General features: G+C 40.9%; 1 long non-coding RNA gene across 1 annotated transcript in view; it reads right to left on the bottom strand.

Moving 5' to 3' along the window:
* The window catches only part of LOC148774421 (uncharacterized), a 30,435-nt gene that overhangs the window by 4,528 nt on the left and 7,783 nt on the right, over positions 1–18,124 (bottom strand). The window contains exon 2 of the long non-coding RNA XR_016035927.1: positions 3,706–3,880. This is a non-coding gene — a long non-coding RNA (uncharacterized LOC148774421). The remainder of the gene's footprint in view (positions 1–3,705; positions 3,881–18,124) is intronic.

The raw sequence follows: 18,124 nt of genomic DNA, 5'->3' as shown, positions 1-18,124 counted from the left end.
TGCAGCACACCAGGCTTCCCTGTCTTTCACCATCTCCCGGAGCCTGCTCAAACTCATGTCCATTGAATGGGTGATGCCATCTAACGATATTGTCTTGTCCCCTTCTCCTCCCACCTTCAGTCTTTCCCAGTGTCAGGGTCTTTTCTAATCAGTCAGCTCTTCACATCAGGTGGCCAAAGGACTGGAGCTTTAGCTTCAGCATCAGTTCTTCCAGTGAATATTCAGGATTTATTTCCTTTAGGATTGACTGGTTTGATCTTCTTGCAGTCCAAGGAACTCTCAAGAGTCTTCTCCAACACCACAGTTCGAAAGCATCAATCCTACGGTGCTCAGGCTTCTTTATGGTTCAACTCTCACATCCATACATGACTACTGGAAAAACCATAGCTTTGACTAGACAGACCTTTGTTGGCAAAGTAATGTCTCTGCTTTTTAATATGCTGCCTAGGTTTGTTGTAGTTTTTCTGTACATGGAAAAAAACCTGGAAGGCTATACACTAAGGAGCTAGAGTGGTAATCTGAGTGGTTGGAACTGTGTAGTTTTCATTTTTGCGTATCAACATTTTCATTTGCTAAAACTCATATGTTTTGCTTATGTAATGAATGATTATTAAGATAATTCATAAAGGCCTAAGGTAGAGATAAAGGTGAGCCTCCCTCTGGTCCAAGAGGGCCGTGCCTTGGAGAAGGGGGCCTATGCCTCCTTACCCCACCCCCAATGAGTGAGATTAAAATGTCAGTAGTGTCCCTTCCTCCACTGGCTGTTTCAGCCTCAGACTGAAATGACATTGACTTCAGAAAATGGGATCATTTGATGGGAGACAGCCACTGGGCACCAGACGTGGCTGACCTGCTGGTGGATGTGCCGGGCTGGCTGTTGGTTCAGGGCACCCAGAGTCTGTTTATGGCCACCAGCCACGTGATATTTTCACTTTCCAGTGCTGTGCTGGCATGGGGGGAAACGTGTGAGTATTACTTTGAGTTACATCTAAAATTGAATTTTCCACCCCCTTTGAGTGTCATTGTGCAACTATCAGTTCTGATATTTTTGTAACCTTTTTTTTTTTTAAAAAGCTTTTTCCATTTGGTCACACTGCTTTCAGTCTGAACCAGTTTTCTCAGCAAGACACATTTAAAGGGATGATTACATTTAAATATTCCCTGTGGAAGACTTAGCACTTCCTCAGAACTCCCCTCTTTGGGGCCCGAGGCCCACCTGGTGGGGTCAGGTGAGCTGGCACCACCCTTAAGGGGAGGGCCTAGGGCTGGGTCTCTCTGCCAGGGAGTCAGGAGGAGGCAGAGCTAGCATCCTCATAAGGAGAAAAGTCTGAGGGAGGAGAGGTGGAAACAGGAGACAAATGGGCTAATGGAGGTTAAAATCAGGCCCGAGGAAGGGGTGGAGTGGACGTCTAAATTGAGTTCCAGTGCCGGGGTGGCCTCGGCAGCTCGAGTTCCACCCTCTCAGTCTGGGCATCTCACCCCTTTCTTTCACTCAGGGCTGCTTGGAGACTGGCTGGCTCAGGTGAGGAGAAATTTCTGTTTTTGTGGCCCAGCCCTGGGAGCAATCGTTGATCAATCGGCAAACTTATCCCACCCCCTTCTAGTTTGCTAGGTGCTGGGATGAAGCTTTCTTCACGACTCAGCTGAACTTCTCTAATGCCTTCAGGCACCACCCCAGGAAGCGTCTCTTCTGCCGGGCCCACAGTCGTATCTCCAGCAGTCTTGGGACATCCTGAGTGAAAGCTTAGGCCTCTTTAAGGAGGAGGCGAACATGCTCGCTCATGCTTTCCTTTAAGCCTTGTGCAACAATATATTTTGCCCAAGAACTGGCCTTTCTTTAGGTCCCAGAACTAATAATCACACAGCACAATGTCTTATTCATGGAAATGCTTTTCTTGGGCTCTATGTTATTGATTATAATTGTAACAAATCTTGACTGGGAACCTGTTTCTCAAGCCTGAGATCCATGATTACACAGCAACAGTATATCTAGCTGAGGGACGTTGCCCAGAACCGTTCTCCCTGGCTAATCTTGTGCCAAAGTTATCTAAGGATGTATGCCTTGGGAAAGGGTCTGCTGGAACTCTTACAACCTTGAGGTATTCTTTTTATCTATTCTCAGCAGCCGGTTGAGAAGTACACAAGGCCTTGCTTAAACTAATGAGGCAGGGACTCTCCCGTCCCCTTCTGATATCTATGTCAGAAGCTTTTTCTCTCACTTTCACTTTAAGTAAAAATCTACACAAAGCTCTGAGTGACTGAAACTGTCTTTGGTTCTGGAGTTAAATCTTCTTCAGCGACCACGAATCCAGCAGCACCATTCACCATAAGCTATCACTAAGTGACACACCAGAATGTGGCTGTTTCACACTCAAGGGAACATAATGAGAACACATGAGGTGTTGTGGGGTCTTGGGCACTGGGTTAGCCCTCGGTAGAAGGGTGTTTGGGCTTCCCAGGTGGCGCTAGTGGTAAAGAACCTGCCTGCCAATGCAGGAGACTTAAGAGATGTGGGTTCAATCCCTGGTAGGGAAGATCCCCTGGAGGAGGGCATGGTAACCCACTCATATTCTTGCCTGGAGGATCCCATGGACGGGAGCCTGGTGGGCTACAGAGTCAGACAAGACTGAAGCGACTGATCATGTGGCAGTGCTCAGCACAGATCTTGGCACTAAGTGATAATATTAATTTGTCAGAGCAAACAAACAGAGTTGTATCTATTAGGGTTCTTTGGTTATAAGCAAGAGAGACTGACTTGGGCGAACTTAAGCAGACACTTAACTGAGGGAAAAGTGGAAGAAGCAATCTTTGGGTCAGATGGGAATTAGCACAGCTCTGGGACTGTGACATCAGAAACAGTGAAGTGTCCCCACGAGCAAGCATGTGCTTCATCTGTCCTCAGTCCTTCTAACACCCTGCTCAGGAGGGACAGGCCCTGTTGACACTGTGTGCAGTGGGCAAGGGGTAGTTCCCCAGAGGAAAGGGTGCAGTGTCCCTGGATGCTCACACTTTCTGCCTCAGCTTGGTTGAGTGGGAGCCTCTCCTGCACCAGCCAGGCTGTCTCACCTGATCTCTGTCAGCCCTTCCTTCACCCCAGGTGGTTGTCCTTGTCCCATGCCTTGGACTCTATCCCTGGAACTTTTTGACTTCCTGGGCCATCTGATCTGGTTCCATTCTGTTTTGGATTCTGCATCTATGGATCCAGTCTTCTCACCTAACTTAGTTCCAGAAACTGGTTCCCTTGCTTGCCTGGGAAGTGTCAGTTGCTCAGTTGTACCCAACTCTTTGCAACCCCATGGACTGTAGCTCACCAGGCTTTTCAGTCCATGAGATTCTCCAGGCAAGAATAGTGGGGGAGGTTGCCATTTCCTTCACCAAGGACTCTTCCCGACTCAGGGGTCAGACCTGAGTCTCCTGCATTGCAGGCAGATTCTTTACCATCTGAGCCACCAGGGAAGCCTGGTGGAGGTCAGACAAAGATCCCAGGAAATCTGAGCTGTCAGCAGACACAGATATGATCTAGGACTGAGGCCCAGAGCTGGGGAAAGAAAGTTTGTCAGGGTTTGGAAGTGAGTTCAGAGCAGATTCACAGCCATAGCCCACTGTTTTCTGCATAAGGTGCTTTTGTTTTAACTATAGAAGTAATATACATTCATGAAAAGAAATCTAGAAAATATATGAAAGTAAAAAGTAAAAACCACTCACTCCAATAACCCACCCATTTGTTGCTTAACGTTTGGTCTTTTTGACATCTAGTTCACCTGAGAGGCAATGTGGAACGTTGATTGAGAGAATGGGCTCTGGAACGCCTTACACAGCCAGGTAGGAGCTGTGTGACCTTTGAATGTTGATTAACCTCTTTAAGCTTCAGTTATATCACCTCTGAAATAGAGGTGTGAAGAAAGGTTAAAGTTTATAAGAGTAAGTACTTAATAAATCTTAGTAAGTGCTCAATAAATATTAAAGTTTGCCCTTATCTTATGTCTTTTCCATGTCTCTGTCTCAATTCTTTCCCTGTATTTCCTTAGGCAACTTCTCATCTCAATTCGGGGCTTCTGGGTTACCGTCCATTTGTCTTGGGAATAATATTTTTTACCAATCGCATGCCCTAAGTAGTAAATGAAGCATCCAGGACATTATTTAATGCCATTTGTATGGGAAGTATGGGGAAGATAAAAGACACAAAGCACCTAAGAGCAGATAGAGCATCATGTTTTACCACAGCCACTCAGCATGTCTGTTCTCCTCTCCCAGTAAAAGCACCCACACATCCTTTTCCTTTAGGAAAGTCTTCTGCTGCTCCAGGTGAAGGCGTCCATGCACACCATGAGGGAGGCAAGTGACCAAGACCTCGCCCATTAGAATATGCTGACCCACTGGCTTCAGGAAGTGGTACAATAATCAGCCCATGAGATTTCTTCTGGGACATTTTTACCCTAGAAACAAAGGTGCTGAGAGAATGTCAGCATGTACTTGCCATATGCAGGAAGCCTGCTTACAGGAAGAGAGAATGAGATCAACACTGGGAAGCAGATGTGTGTAGATGGAAGTGTCAGGCCCCAGGTTGCTGCCTCTGAAGCCCGGGTTCCTGCAGAACTTCTGTTTTATGCAAGTTTTCCTATATTCTTCCCATCTGTGTGAGTCATATAAATTTCCATTTTTTACTTAACTGATTTATATCAGGCTGTGTTATATCCAAGTCAGAGTCCTGACTAATATAATTGCTTTTCTCGTAAAGGTGTGAATGTGGTTGTGTGATCAATTGTAAAACTTTGTCCATTCTGTCAGTTGAGAAGGAACAGTCTCCCCAATGGGGTAGCACTCCCAACATAATGACCAAGATCAAAGAAACCCCAACTTGGAGGGACTAGGGCTCATTGTTTTCCTATTCAAAGCTCTCTGGAGACACGTCTTATTGATTGCTGATGTGATCTGCAGCATTCACTCCATCAAGCAGAATTTGAGTCTCTCTCAAGTCTTTGGTGTTATTTGAAGAAACAAATCCTTTCATCTCTTCTGGCTTCCTTGGCACTTGTTCTATTCCCTTTCATCTCCAGCTCAGCACTTTGAAAAGGTGTGATGGTGTGAGATCCTAGATTCTGGATGTGTATGAAAGTATACAAGCATATTCTGAGCAATCAGAATTAATAATGTGGCACCCACATTCTACTCCCTTTATCATCACAGAATTTTTTAAAAAACATGCCTGGGTTAGTGAGACCTTCCAAGGAGGCTTGTGCACTCCTTCCTGCCTGAAGGAGGTACAAGAAGAGGGCTGCTCACAGTTACTGAGACACACAACAGGCTCCTAGTTCATTGCCAGCTTCAGGAATCCCTCTGTGATCCAAGTCTTCCTATTGTTTGGGAAGTCTGCCCACCTTCTGATCAGGTTGTCCTTTTCCTCCTTCTGAAAAGTGCACATAGCACTACAGGAAGCCTTCTGGCTTAATTCCTTTAAGTGCTGATAACTCTGGGATTTGTTATTTCTTACATGTGCCCTTTTATTTGAGTTCTCAGTACGGTACTAGTAGAAAAGAACAGTGTATCCTGTGAACATTACAGAAAAAACAAGGAGGAAGGGGCTCAAGGGAAGTTTAATAGATTTTGGGGCATGTTTAGTATTTCATCATCAAGTTGAGCAAACAGAACTGCAAAGAATATACTCTGTGGTGTGAACTTTCTAGGCTGAGAGAGGGGTGACCAATTTAAGGTTTTTAGTTTCACAAAATTTGTAAGAAGAAAGAAAAGATTTTTTCCTACCCTCTATTTCATTTACCTTTGCACTAATCTTTATTATTAATTTCTCTCTGCTACCTTTGGGTTTAGTTTGTTCTTCTTTTTCTAGGTTCTTGAGGTGTAAAGTTAGGTAGTTGATCTGAGATCCTTTTCAATGTAAGCTTTTATGGTTATAAACTTCCCTCTTAGCACTGCTTCTGTTGCATCTCATATGTTTTGGTAGGTTGTACTCTCATTTTAGTCTGTCTCAAGACATTTTATAATTTCTCTTGTGATTCCTTATTTGACCCTTTGGTTGTTTAACAGTGTGTTGTTTAATCTGCACATTTCTGTAGATTTTCCAGCTATTGATTTTTAGTTTCATTGTATTATGGTTAGAAAAGATTGTTTGCGTGATTTAAAGCCTCTTAAATTGGTTAATAATTGTTTTATGGCCTAGTAAGTGGTCTATCCTGGAGAAAGTTCTGTGTATACTTGAGAAGATGTGTATTTGCTACTGTTAATGACAGAGGTTCCCTCCTTGACTAAATTTTATTCAGTCTCCTCTAAGATCTCTAGGCCCCAATTTGGCATCTGTCCTTGTTAGGTCTATATCATCGACTTGTTGCAGGAATCATTCTAAGCTAGTTTAGAGAAAATCTTCCATCCTTGATATCTGATCACTCTCAATCTCTGATCAAATTCCTCACATCTGCACCATTTCCCAGATGACGTCTCATCACCTTACCATGCCCTCACAAAGAATCCTGTTTGTCTGTTTAACTAGGCCTTCTCCTTGATATTTTAGCAATTTTTCATCCACTGAGCCTCAACCTGCTCCATAGTTACAAATCACCACTATTCCATGCTGTATTTGGAGTTGAGTCCAGTTCTACACTCAAGTCTCTTTTCCTCTATTGTAATAGTTCCTAATAAAATGTATGTTTACTACTTTAATAACTGTCAGATTCTGTGTTTCTTTAATACAGGGCAGTGGGTATTTTGAATATTCATACAGATAAACAATAATGTGCAAGTGCCCAGACTTTTGGCTCGATTTATTGGTATTTGCAAATGTAAATGATACTGTGACAAGTTTACTACAGACCAAGTTAGTCATATTTAAACACAAAAGTAACCAGGACTTCCAACTGATGCCTTGCTGGGCCTCTCTAGAGATCCACAGGGTCAGCAGAGGTTGTGGACTCCACCAGAAAGCAATGATAAAGTGAAAAATAGAAAAATCTTAAAAGTAGTCAGAAAAAAAGAGGCTCATTATATATAGAAATACTGAATGACCACAGACTTCCTGTCAGAAACAATACAAGCCAGAAGACAATAATAATCCATCTTTAAAATGCTAAAAGACAAGGAAAATCAGTCAACTTAGAATTATTACATAGCCAGCAAACATGTTTTCCAAAATACTGATTTTTAGACAAATAAATGCTGTGAGACGTAGTATGAATGGCATAGGAAACTCTTCAGGCTGATGAAGAATGGTATTAGACAGACATTTGGATCTTTAAAAAGGAAGAAAGAGTGTAGGAGATAGCAAATATGTGGGTATACAAGCGATTTCCCTTTCTGAAAAAAAATTTTAAAACATGATTGATTAAGCTGAAGTTGTAATAATGTATTGTGTGCCTTATTGAGATAAAATGTAAAATAAAAAGAGTAGACAAGATGAAAGGGGGAAATGCTTCTGGTGTCAGGTTCTGACATTACGTCTGAAGTGAAATAAAATTATTTGAAGATAGACTGTATAAATTAACAATGTATATTGAAAACCTTAGAGCAAACCGTTAAAAAAGAGCAAAGCTAATAATAATAATAGCTAATAAGCTATTGTGTGTGTTTTAAGTCCTTTTGGTTGTGTCTGACTCTTTGCGACCCTATGGCTATAGCCCACCAGGCTCTTCTGTTTGTGGGATTCTCTAGGCAAGAATACTGGAGTGGATTGCCATGTCCTCCTCCAGGGGATCTTCCCTACCCAGGGATCGAACCTGCATCCTTTACATCTCTTGCATTGGCAGGCAGGGTCAAGATAAAAATGGAATAATGGTGGGGAAAAACCTAAAACAAAAGAAGTAAGTTCAGTCACTCAGTCGTTTCTGACTCTTTGTGACTCCATGAACCGCAGCACAGCAGGCCTCCCTGTCCATCACCAACTCCCAGAGTCCACCCAAACCCATGTCCATTGAGTCAGTGATGCCATCCAACCATCTCATCCTCTGTAGTCCCCTTTTCTTCCTGCCTTCAATCTTTCCCACCATCAGGGTCTTTTCAAATGAGTCAGCTCTTCGCATCAGGTGGCCAAAGTATTGGAGTTTTAGCGTCAACATCAGTCCTTCCAATGAACACTCAGGACTGATCTCCTTTAGGATGGACTGGTTGGATCTCCTTGCAGTCCAAGGGACTCTCAAGAGTCTTCTCCAACACCACAGTTCAAAAGCATCAATTCTTTGGCGTTCAGCTTTCTTCACAGTCCAACTCTCACATCCATACATGACTACTGGAAAAACCATAGCCTTGACTAGATGGACCTTTGTTGACAAAGTAAGGTCTCTGCTTTTTAATATGCTATCTAGGTTGGTCATAACTTTCCTTCCAAGGAGTAAGCGTCTTTTAATTTCATGGCTGCAACCACCATCTGCAGTATTTTGGAGCCCCCCAAAATAAAGTCTGACATTGTTTCCACTGTTTCCCCATCTATTTGCCATGAAGTGATGGGACTGGATGCCATGATCTTTGTTTTCTGAATGTTGAGCTTTAAGCCAACTTTTTCACTTTCCTCTTTCACTTTCAAGAGGCTTTTGAGTTCCTCTTCACTTTCTGCCATAAGGGTAGTGTCATCTGCATATCTGAGGTTATTGATATTTCTCCCGGCAATCTTGATTCCAGCTTGTGCTTCATCCAGCCCAGGGTTTCTCATGACGTACTCTGCATATAAGTTAAAATAAGCAGGGTGACAATATACAGCCTTGACGTACTCCTTTTCCTATTTGGAACCAGTCTGTTGTTCCATGTCCAGTTCTAACTGTTGCTTCCTGACCTGTATACTGGTTTCTCAAGAGGCAGGTCAGGTGGTCTGGTATTCCCCTCTTTCAGAATTTTCCACAGTTTATTGTGATCCACACAGTCAAAGGCTTTGGCATAGTCAATAAAGCAGAAATAGATGTTTTTCTGGAACTCTCTTGCTTTTTCCATGATCCAGCGGATGTTGGCAATTTGATCTCTGGTTCCTCCGCCTTTTTTAAAACCAGCTTGAACATCTGGAAGTTCATGGTTCACGTATTGCTGAAGCCTGGCTTAGAGAATTTTAAGCGTTATTTTACTAGCATGTAAGATGAGTGCAATTGTGCAGTAGTTCGAGCATTCTTTGGCATTGCCTTTCTTTGGGATTGAAATGAAAACTGACCTTTTCCAGTCCTGTGGCCACTGCTGAGTTTTCCAAATTTGCTGGCATGTTGAGTGCAGCACTTTCACAGCATCATCTTTTAGGGTTTAAAATAGCTCGACTGGAATTCCATCACCTGCACTAGTTTATTTGTAGTGATGCTTTCTAAGGCCCACTTGACTTCACATTCCAGGATGTCTAGCTCTAGTTGAGTGATCACACCATCGTGATTATCTGGGTTGTGAAAATCTTTTTTGTACAGTTCTTCTGTGTATTTTTGCCACCTCTTCTTAATATCTTCTGCTTCTGTTAGGTCCATACCATTTCTGTCCTTTATTGAGCCCATCTTTGCATGAGATGTTCCCTTGGTATTTCTAATTTTCTTGAAGAGATCTCTAGTCTTTTCCATTCTATTGTTTTCCTCTGTTTCTTTGCACTGATCACTGAGGAAGGCTTTCTTATCTCTTCTTTGAAACTCTGCATTCAAATGGGTATATCTTTCCTTTTCTCCTTTGCTTTCCACTTCTCTTCTTTTCACAGCTATTTGTAAGGCCTCCTCAGACAGCTGTTTGCTTTTTTGCATTTCTTTTTCTTGGGGATGGTCTTGATCCCTGTCTCCTGTACAATGTCATGAACCTCCAATGATAGTTCATCAGGCACTCTATCAGATCTAGTCTCTTAAACCTCTTTCTCACTTCCACTGAAATCAGGAAAAGAGAAAAATAATAAAGAGAATATGGGACAAATGGGTCACCCAGGAAACTAGCAAGATGGTAAATTAAAACTTAACCACAAAGAATTACATTATATGTAAATGGTCTACATTGTCAGGGTTACAATGTACAGGACTACAGTGGTTATGTTGTCAGGCACAAAGTGGATAGCTTTATAATAATTTAACAAGAAAACAATCTTAAATGAGTATACTTACAAGAGAACTTCAAAATACATGAAGCAAAATCAGACAGAAGTGAATGGGGCGATCGGCAAGTCTTAGGTTACAATCTGAGATTTCAAAACACCTCACTGGAAAAGACTCTGATGCTGGGAAAGGTTGGGGGCGGGAGGAGAAGGGGACGACAGAGAATGAGATGGCTGGATGGCATCACCGACTCTGTGGACGTGAGTTTGAGTGAACTCCAGGAGTTGGTGATGGACAGGGAGGCCTGGCGTGCTGTGATTCATGGGGTCGCGGAGAGTCGGACACGACTGAGCGACTGAACTGAACTGAACTGAACTGATCTTAATAATTGACTGAAAAGCGATAGATATAATGTAATGAAGATTATAACAATCTAATGATTTGTTTAGGCCATTACACATATGTGTATATATAATCAGCCTTTTCTTCTGATTGCTTTTAAGATTTAGAATATACCCACAACTACAGAACATATATCCTCTTAAATTTCACATGAAATGTTTACCAAGAGAGACCCATGCTGGGCCATAAAATGAGTTTTAAAAAATTACAATGACAGAAATCATTCAGGATGTGTTTTTTAACCACAGAAGAATTAAATTGAAAATCAGCAGTAGAAACATCACTAATAATAGAAAAGTCTGAAATCAATGATCTAATCTCCCACCTTAAGAAACTAGAAAGATAACAAAATAAACCCAAATTAAATAGAAGAAAACAAGACTACAGAAATAGAAATCAATAAAATTAAAAAATGGACAAATAATAGAATAAACCAAAGGCTGGACCTTGGTAACCATCAATAGAGTTTTAAACCTTTAACTGGAATGATTAAAACAGAAGAGAAAAGATGCAAATTACTGTTGTCAAGAAGGAAGGAAGAGACATTGCAGCAGATTCTATAGATATTAAAGAATAATAATAAATGTTATGCCAATAAAATCAACAACCTAAATGAAGTACCCAAATTCCTTGAATTCTAGAGCTGACTCAAGAAGAAACAGGAAATTAAATTACCTTATCTCAAATAAAAAAATAAATTTCCCATTAAAAATCTTTAAACAAAACATCAGGCAGGCTTAGATGGCTCTACTGGTGAATTCTATTAAACATTTAAGGATGAAGTAATACTAATTCTATGCAAAATTAAAACATGCAGAAGAAAGTAAATTACTTCCCAACTCATATCATGAGGCTTAAAACAAACATTCCTCATACATACAGATGCAAAAAATTCTTAACAAGTATTGGAAATTAAATCTAGCTGTATGTACAAAGTATAATACATTGCAACCAAGTAAACATATCCCAGGAATGCAAGGTTGGTTTAACATTTGAAAAATCAAGCAATGTCATTTATCATATAACAAGAGGAGAAACATGATAATCTCAATAGATGCTGAGAAAGTCCTTAATAAAATTCAACACCTATACATATGAAATCTCATAGCAAACTAGGTATAAAAGGAATTTCCTCAACTTTATAAAAGGCATCTATGAAAAATGTATATCTAAATGAAATTAAACGCTGGAAGACTGAATGCTTTCTTCCTAAGATGAAAACCATTAAAAGGATATCCACTCTCACCATTTCTATTTCAATCTTACTGATAGTCCTAGCCAGTGTAATAAAGCAAGAAAAAGAAATAAAATGACATGATCTAGAATTGCTTTTACTCACAGATGTTATGTTTGTATACGTAAAAAATCGAGAGGAATTTATAAAATACCACTAGGATGAGTTTTGCAAGATTGTTATAAAGTTAGTACACAAAAATCAACTGCATTTCTATTGAGCAGCAGCAATCAATTGGAAATTTAGATAATGGTATCCATGAACACAGAATATGAACTATTCTGTTTAAAATACTTATAGGAAAAAAGAATAAAATCCAGAAAATTTTATAATACATGCATCTGACTTAGGACTTATATTTGGGATATACGTTATGTTTGAGTGTATACATATATATTACATATAATAAAACTAATTAAAATATTGGCAAAATATTTATATAAAAGTTGACTAAAGAAGATATACAAGTATTTGTAAAGATGCAAACATCAATTGTCATTGGGGAAATACAAATTAAAACAATATGATGTCATCCCCATTAGCATGGCTAAAATTAAAAAGGCTGATCATTTTAAGTGTTCATGTGCATGTATAGCAGATGGAACACTCATATATTGTTGGTGAGGTTGTAAAATGGTGCAGCAATTTTGGGAAAACAGTTTGCCAACTTCTTTAAATGCTCAATGTGAACTTACACATGATTTGCAATCCTATCCTTTGATACTGTGCTAAATTTCTTCAGTCATGTCGGACTCTTTGCAACCCTATGGACAGTAACCTGCCAGGCTGCTCTGTCCATGGGATTCTCTAGGCAAGACTACTGGAGTGGGTTGCCATTTCCTCCTTCAGGGGACCTTCCTGACCCAGGGATCGAACCCATCTCTTACATCTCTTTCATTGGCAGGCAGGTTTGTTTTTTGTCTTTTTACCACTAATGCCCTCCTGGAAGCTTCCTTTGACACTGACTGAGACATAAACTTATATACCCGCAGAAAGATTTGTGCATGAATGTATACAGAGGCATTCTTCACAATGGCCAAAAATTGAAATCAATACATTCACCAAAAAAAGAATAAATGAATCGGGGCATAGTCTACTCTGGAATACTACTAAGTAATAAAAAGTATGCTATGATATATACAACAACATATATGAATGGGAATAACATTATTTTGAATTAAAAAAATTCACACACAAAATAGTACTTAACACATAGTTCTATTTATATGAAACTCTAGGAAATACGAACCAACATTATAGTGATAGAAAGTAAATTGGGTTAGGAGACAGGGCTCAAGGGAGCCTTTTGGGATGAGAACAAAGGTTTTATTTATTTATTTTTGGCCACACTGAGTGGCTTGTGGGATCTTAGTTCCCCAACCAGGAATCAAACTTAAGCCCTTGGCAGTGAAAGCCCACGTCTTAACCATTGGTCCATCAGCAAACTCCTAATAAAAAGGTTTTATATAGTGATTGGAATGGTGGGTATATGGGTGCATATATTTATGAAAACTCATCCAACTAGCACGAATTATATGTTTATTGAATGTAAATTATGTTTTAATAAAAAAGAATTTTATAATTTTTTTGAAAAATCCCAATATGCAAAATTAATCTAAATTTATCCTGGGTTGAAAGTACTCTGGGAGTATCTCAGAGAAGCAAAAAGCAAATTTTTTTTGGAGGAAATATACCTCACACCAGCCTAGAGATCAAATTCCTAGAGATACAATGCCTTTTCATAGATGCACTGATAATAAAAAGAGAATTAACAATCACCCAAGCAAACCAACTACTATTAGCATTAGTCAACAGAGGCAACAAGAACCCTCAAGAAATTTAGGTAGTGGAACTGTGGAATACAGAATATAAAATACGTATAAAATTGTTAAAAAGAGAAAAGAGAATAAAAACAAAGGAAAAGAAAAAGATATCATAAAAGGAGCAGGTCTATTTAGAAAATAAATAGAATTTCTAGAAATAAGCAATATAATCATTCAAGTTAAGGACTCATTGGAACCCAAGAAAACCAACTACCATGAGTTAAACGGAAGAAAGATATGGCTAAATAGAATATGTAGCATATGGAAAATATGAAGAACTGGAAATACTAAGAGATTAAGAGACAAAGAATTTTCTATAAATGATAAAAATATATATGTTCAGATTCAAGAAGCCCACATATTATAAAAATAATACAAAAATGAATCCATGTGTAGACGTAATGCATCACAGTGAAATGGCAAAATAGTAGAGACTATTATAAAATCAGTTAAGAGGGAAAGGGTTTCCCTTTTGGTTCAGCTGGTAAAGAATCCACCTGCAATGTGGGAGACCTGGTTTGATCCCTGGGTTGGGAAGATCCCCTGGAGAAGGGAAAGTCCACCACTCCAGTATTCTGGCCTGGAGAACTCCATGGACTGTATAGTCCATGGGGTTGCAAAGAGTTAGACACGACTGAGTGACTTTCCTTTCACTTCACTTAAGAGGGAAAAGACAGGTTATACCAATAGATAAAGGAATTTAGATTTAGAAAGGAAGCCAGATACTCACAAAATAAACACTGAGAGAAAATTACTGTCAATATCAATTTTATACCTGGATAAATTATACAAATTATGGGGAAGAAGTAGATTTTTTTTTTTTTTAGAAAAATAAAAATTGGACAGATTACTAGGCAGAGTGTCAGTAAATAACTTCCAAAAGAAAGCAGAAGGGGAGTGATTCCAGTAGAAAGGTCTGGGATGCAAGAAGATATGAAGAGCAAATGAATCAACAGGCATGGAGATAAGTCTATTCACTATAAAAAATGGTCACTATGGACCATTCTGTCTTTCCGAAAACAACACAGAGATAAAATAACATGCAATATGGAAAAGGAGTGATGCAGATAAGGCAGATTCTTGTTCTTTTCGGAAAGACAGTAGAAATAGAATTTCAGACTTATATACACGAGAAAGTGTGAATGTCAACCACAAAAGTGAGAAATAGAATATGTAACTTCTTTTTTAAGAAAAAATTTTAATTAGAGTCTTCACAAGACAATGAAGAACTGAAGAAGTGACCAGAGCAGGAAGCTTTTATTATTAAATATTTACCTAGCTATTTATTTCACCACTTTCTCTGGGGGCTCAGATGGTAAAGAAATTGCCTGCAATGAAGGAGACCCAGGTTCAATCCCTGGGTTGGGAAGATTCCCATGGAAAGGGGAATGGCTACTTACTCCAGTATTCTCGCCTGGAGAATCGCATAAACAGAGAAGCCTGGTGGGCTACTGTCCATGGGATCACAAAGAGTCAGACATGACTGAGCAACTAAGCTTCCTCTATTTATTTTTATTTGACTGTGCCACATTGTGTAGCATGTGAGATCTTAGTTCCCAACCAGGGATCAAACCTGCAGCCCCTGCATTGGCAGTGTGGAGTCCTAACCACAGGACCACCAGGGAAGTCCCCTGAATATGCAACTTCTAACTAATATATACATAGTAAATGTATAAAACATACACAGTACGCATAAACACCCAGTTCAGGACCTCTGGGGGATGAAGTAAGAAGGAAGAAAATGAAACAGGGAAGGGGTTAAGCAGTGTTCTGGGCATGTAGGTGCTCACTGTTCTTTACACCTTTTCATAAGTCTGAAATATTTCTTTTTCTTAATGGAAACATAGTTGATTTACAATATTATATTACTTTCACATGTACAATAAAGTGATTCAAAGTTTTAAATTTTGTACTCCCATTTAAAGTTATTACAAAATATTGGCTATGTTCCCTGTACTGTACAACATATCCCTGTAGCTTACTTTATACATAGTAGTTTGTACCTCTTTAGCCCTTACCCGTTATGCCCCTTCGCTATCCCTCTCTCCACTGGAAACCACTAGTTTGTTCCCTATGTCTGGAAGCGTGTTTCTGTTTTGTTATATTGAGCAGTTTTATTTTTTAGATTCCACATATAAGTGATAAAACAGAGTGCTTGTCTTTCTCTGACTTATTTCACTAACATCATACCTTCCATACCAATGATGAGTTTGATAGGTTCATCCATATCACTGCAAATGGCAAAATTTCACTTTTTTTATGGCTGAGTAGTTGAAGTACTTCTTCAACATAGAATTCAACAGCTTTTAGTTATTTTTTTAAAAAGCTCTTCAGTCTCTTTATAGCAGTGGTTCTTACCTATGTTGATTTTGACTCCTCTTTCCAGGGGACACTTGGCCATACCTGGAGACACTTTTGGTTGTCACAAATGGGGGTGGTGTTATTGGAACCTAGGTCAGGGACACTGCTAAACATCCTAGAATACACAGAGTGGCTCCCCTAGATCATGTGGCTCAAAACGTTAACAGTATTGAGTTTGAGAGAGGAAGGAACAAGATGGCAGAGGAATAGGATGGCGAGACCACTCTCTCCCCCACAAATTCATCAAAAGAACATTTGAACATGGAGTAAAGTCCACAAAACAACTTCTGAATGCTGGCAGAGGACATCAGGAACCCAGAAAAGTAGCCCATTGTCTTCGAAAGGAGGTAGGAAAAAACATAAAAGATAAAAAGAGAGACAAAAGAAGTAAGGACAGAGCTCCATCCTGGGAAGGGAGGCTTTAAAAAGAGAGAAGTTTCCAAACACCAGGAAACACTCTCACTGGCGAATCTGTGGCGAGCCTTGGAACCTCAGAGGGCCACATAACCCTCTTTTTTTTTTAAGATTTTTTTAAAACCCACAGATTACCCACCAAACAGTAACTCCCAGCGGAGAAGCAGCGCAGACGCCTGCATACGCCATTAGCAAGTGGCTGGGCAGGGAGGAGCCGGCTGAACTGCTTAGAGAGAGGACTGGGCTTGAATGCCGCGAGGGCAATCTGAGAGAACTGGGGATAGCTAAGCAGACTGGGATAGCTTCCCCGCGAAAAGGCGGAAAGCTTTAACCTAAGACTCCGCCAGCCCCGCTCACAGAACAAAGGACTGAGCAGAGCGAGCTGGCTGCAGTTGGCCTATCCCCCATCCCCTGCCGAGACAGGCAAGGAGGGCAGCCAGAGCCAGAGGGGGCAACCGCGGCCCCAGAAAGGCATCCGATATCAAACTGCAGGCAGGCTTCATTGCTAATCAAGACTTCTTGGGTTTGGGCAGGTTGATATCTGCCTGAGAAGGTGCGCCGGTTGTACACCCAGAAAACCGAGTGGCAGGGACCGGGGAGGTGATAAGTCGCAGCGACCGTGCTCACCAAACACCTGGTCACCTGAGCTGCTCGGACTGGGGAAGGCACAAAACGCAGGCCCAACCAAGTCTGCGCCTTTGTGGAGTACCCGAGAACCTGAACTTGAGCCGCTCAGACCTGGGAAGTGCATACAACCCAGCACCGGACTCGGACAGTTCCCGGCAGAGCAACCTAGAGCCTGTGCAGTGTAGACTGGGACAACCCACGTGCTGTGAGCGGGGGCAAACCCAGTGTGGCCGAGACACTGCGAGCACTCCCCACAGACGCCAGAGATATTTGTCTGTAGCGTTCCTCCCATCCCAGAACAGGACTGAACAGTTCAGCTCAGTTCAGTCAGTTCAGTCGCTCAGTCGTGTCCAACTCTCCTCGACCCCGTGAATCACAGCACGCCAGGCCTCCCTGTTCACCAACTCCCGGAGTTCACTCAAACTCATGTCCACAGAGTCGGTGATGCCATTCATCCATCTCATTCTCAGTCGTCCCCTTCTCCTCCCACCCCCAACCTTTCCCAGCATCAGAGTCTTTTCCAGTGAGTCAACTCGTCGCATGAGGTGGCCAAAGTATTGCAGTTTCAGCTTCAGCATCAGTCCTTCCAATGAACACCCAGGATCGATCTCCTTTAGAATGGACTGGTTGGATCTCCTTGCGGTACAAGGGACTCTCAAGAGTCTTCTCCAACACCACAGTTCAAAAGCATCGATTCTTCGGCGATCAGCTTTCTTTACAGTCCAACTCTCACATCCATACATGACCACGGGAAAAACCATAGCCTTGACTAGATGGACCTTTGTTGGCAAAGTAATGTCTCTGCTTTTTAATATATTATCAAGGTTGGTCATAATTTTCCTTCCAAGGAGTAAGCGTCTTTTAATTTCATGGCTGCAATCAGCATCTGCAGTGATTTTGGAGCCCCCCAAAATAAAGTCTGACACTGTTTCCACTGTTTTTCCATCTATTTCCCATGAAGTGATGGGACCAGATGCCATGATATTTGTTTTCTGAATATTGAGCTTCAAGCCAACCTTTTCACTCTCCTCTTTCACTTTCATCAAGAGGCTTTTGAGTTCCTCTTCACTTTCTGCCATGAGGGTAGTGTCATCTGCATATCTGAGATTATTGATATTTCTCCCAGCAATCTTGATTCCGGCTTGTGCTTCTTCCAGCCAAGCGTTCCTCATGATGTACTCTGCATATAAGTTAAATAGGCAAGGTGACAATATACAGCCTTGACCCACTCCTTTTCCTATTTGGAACCAATCTGTTGTTCCATGTACAGTTCTGACTGTTGCCTC

This window comes from Moschus berezovskii, chromosome 22 (assembly GCF_049115385.1).
Source record: "Moschus berezovskii isolate FMDL1 chromosome 22, NW_MosBer_1.0, whole genome shotgun sequence".
In the NCBI taxonomy this organism is placed as follows: domain Eukaryota; kingdom Metazoa; phylum Chordata; class Mammalia; order Artiodactyla; family Moschidae; genus Moschus; species Moschus berezovskii.
This window is presented reverse-complemented; position numbering and strand designations above follow the sequence as displayed.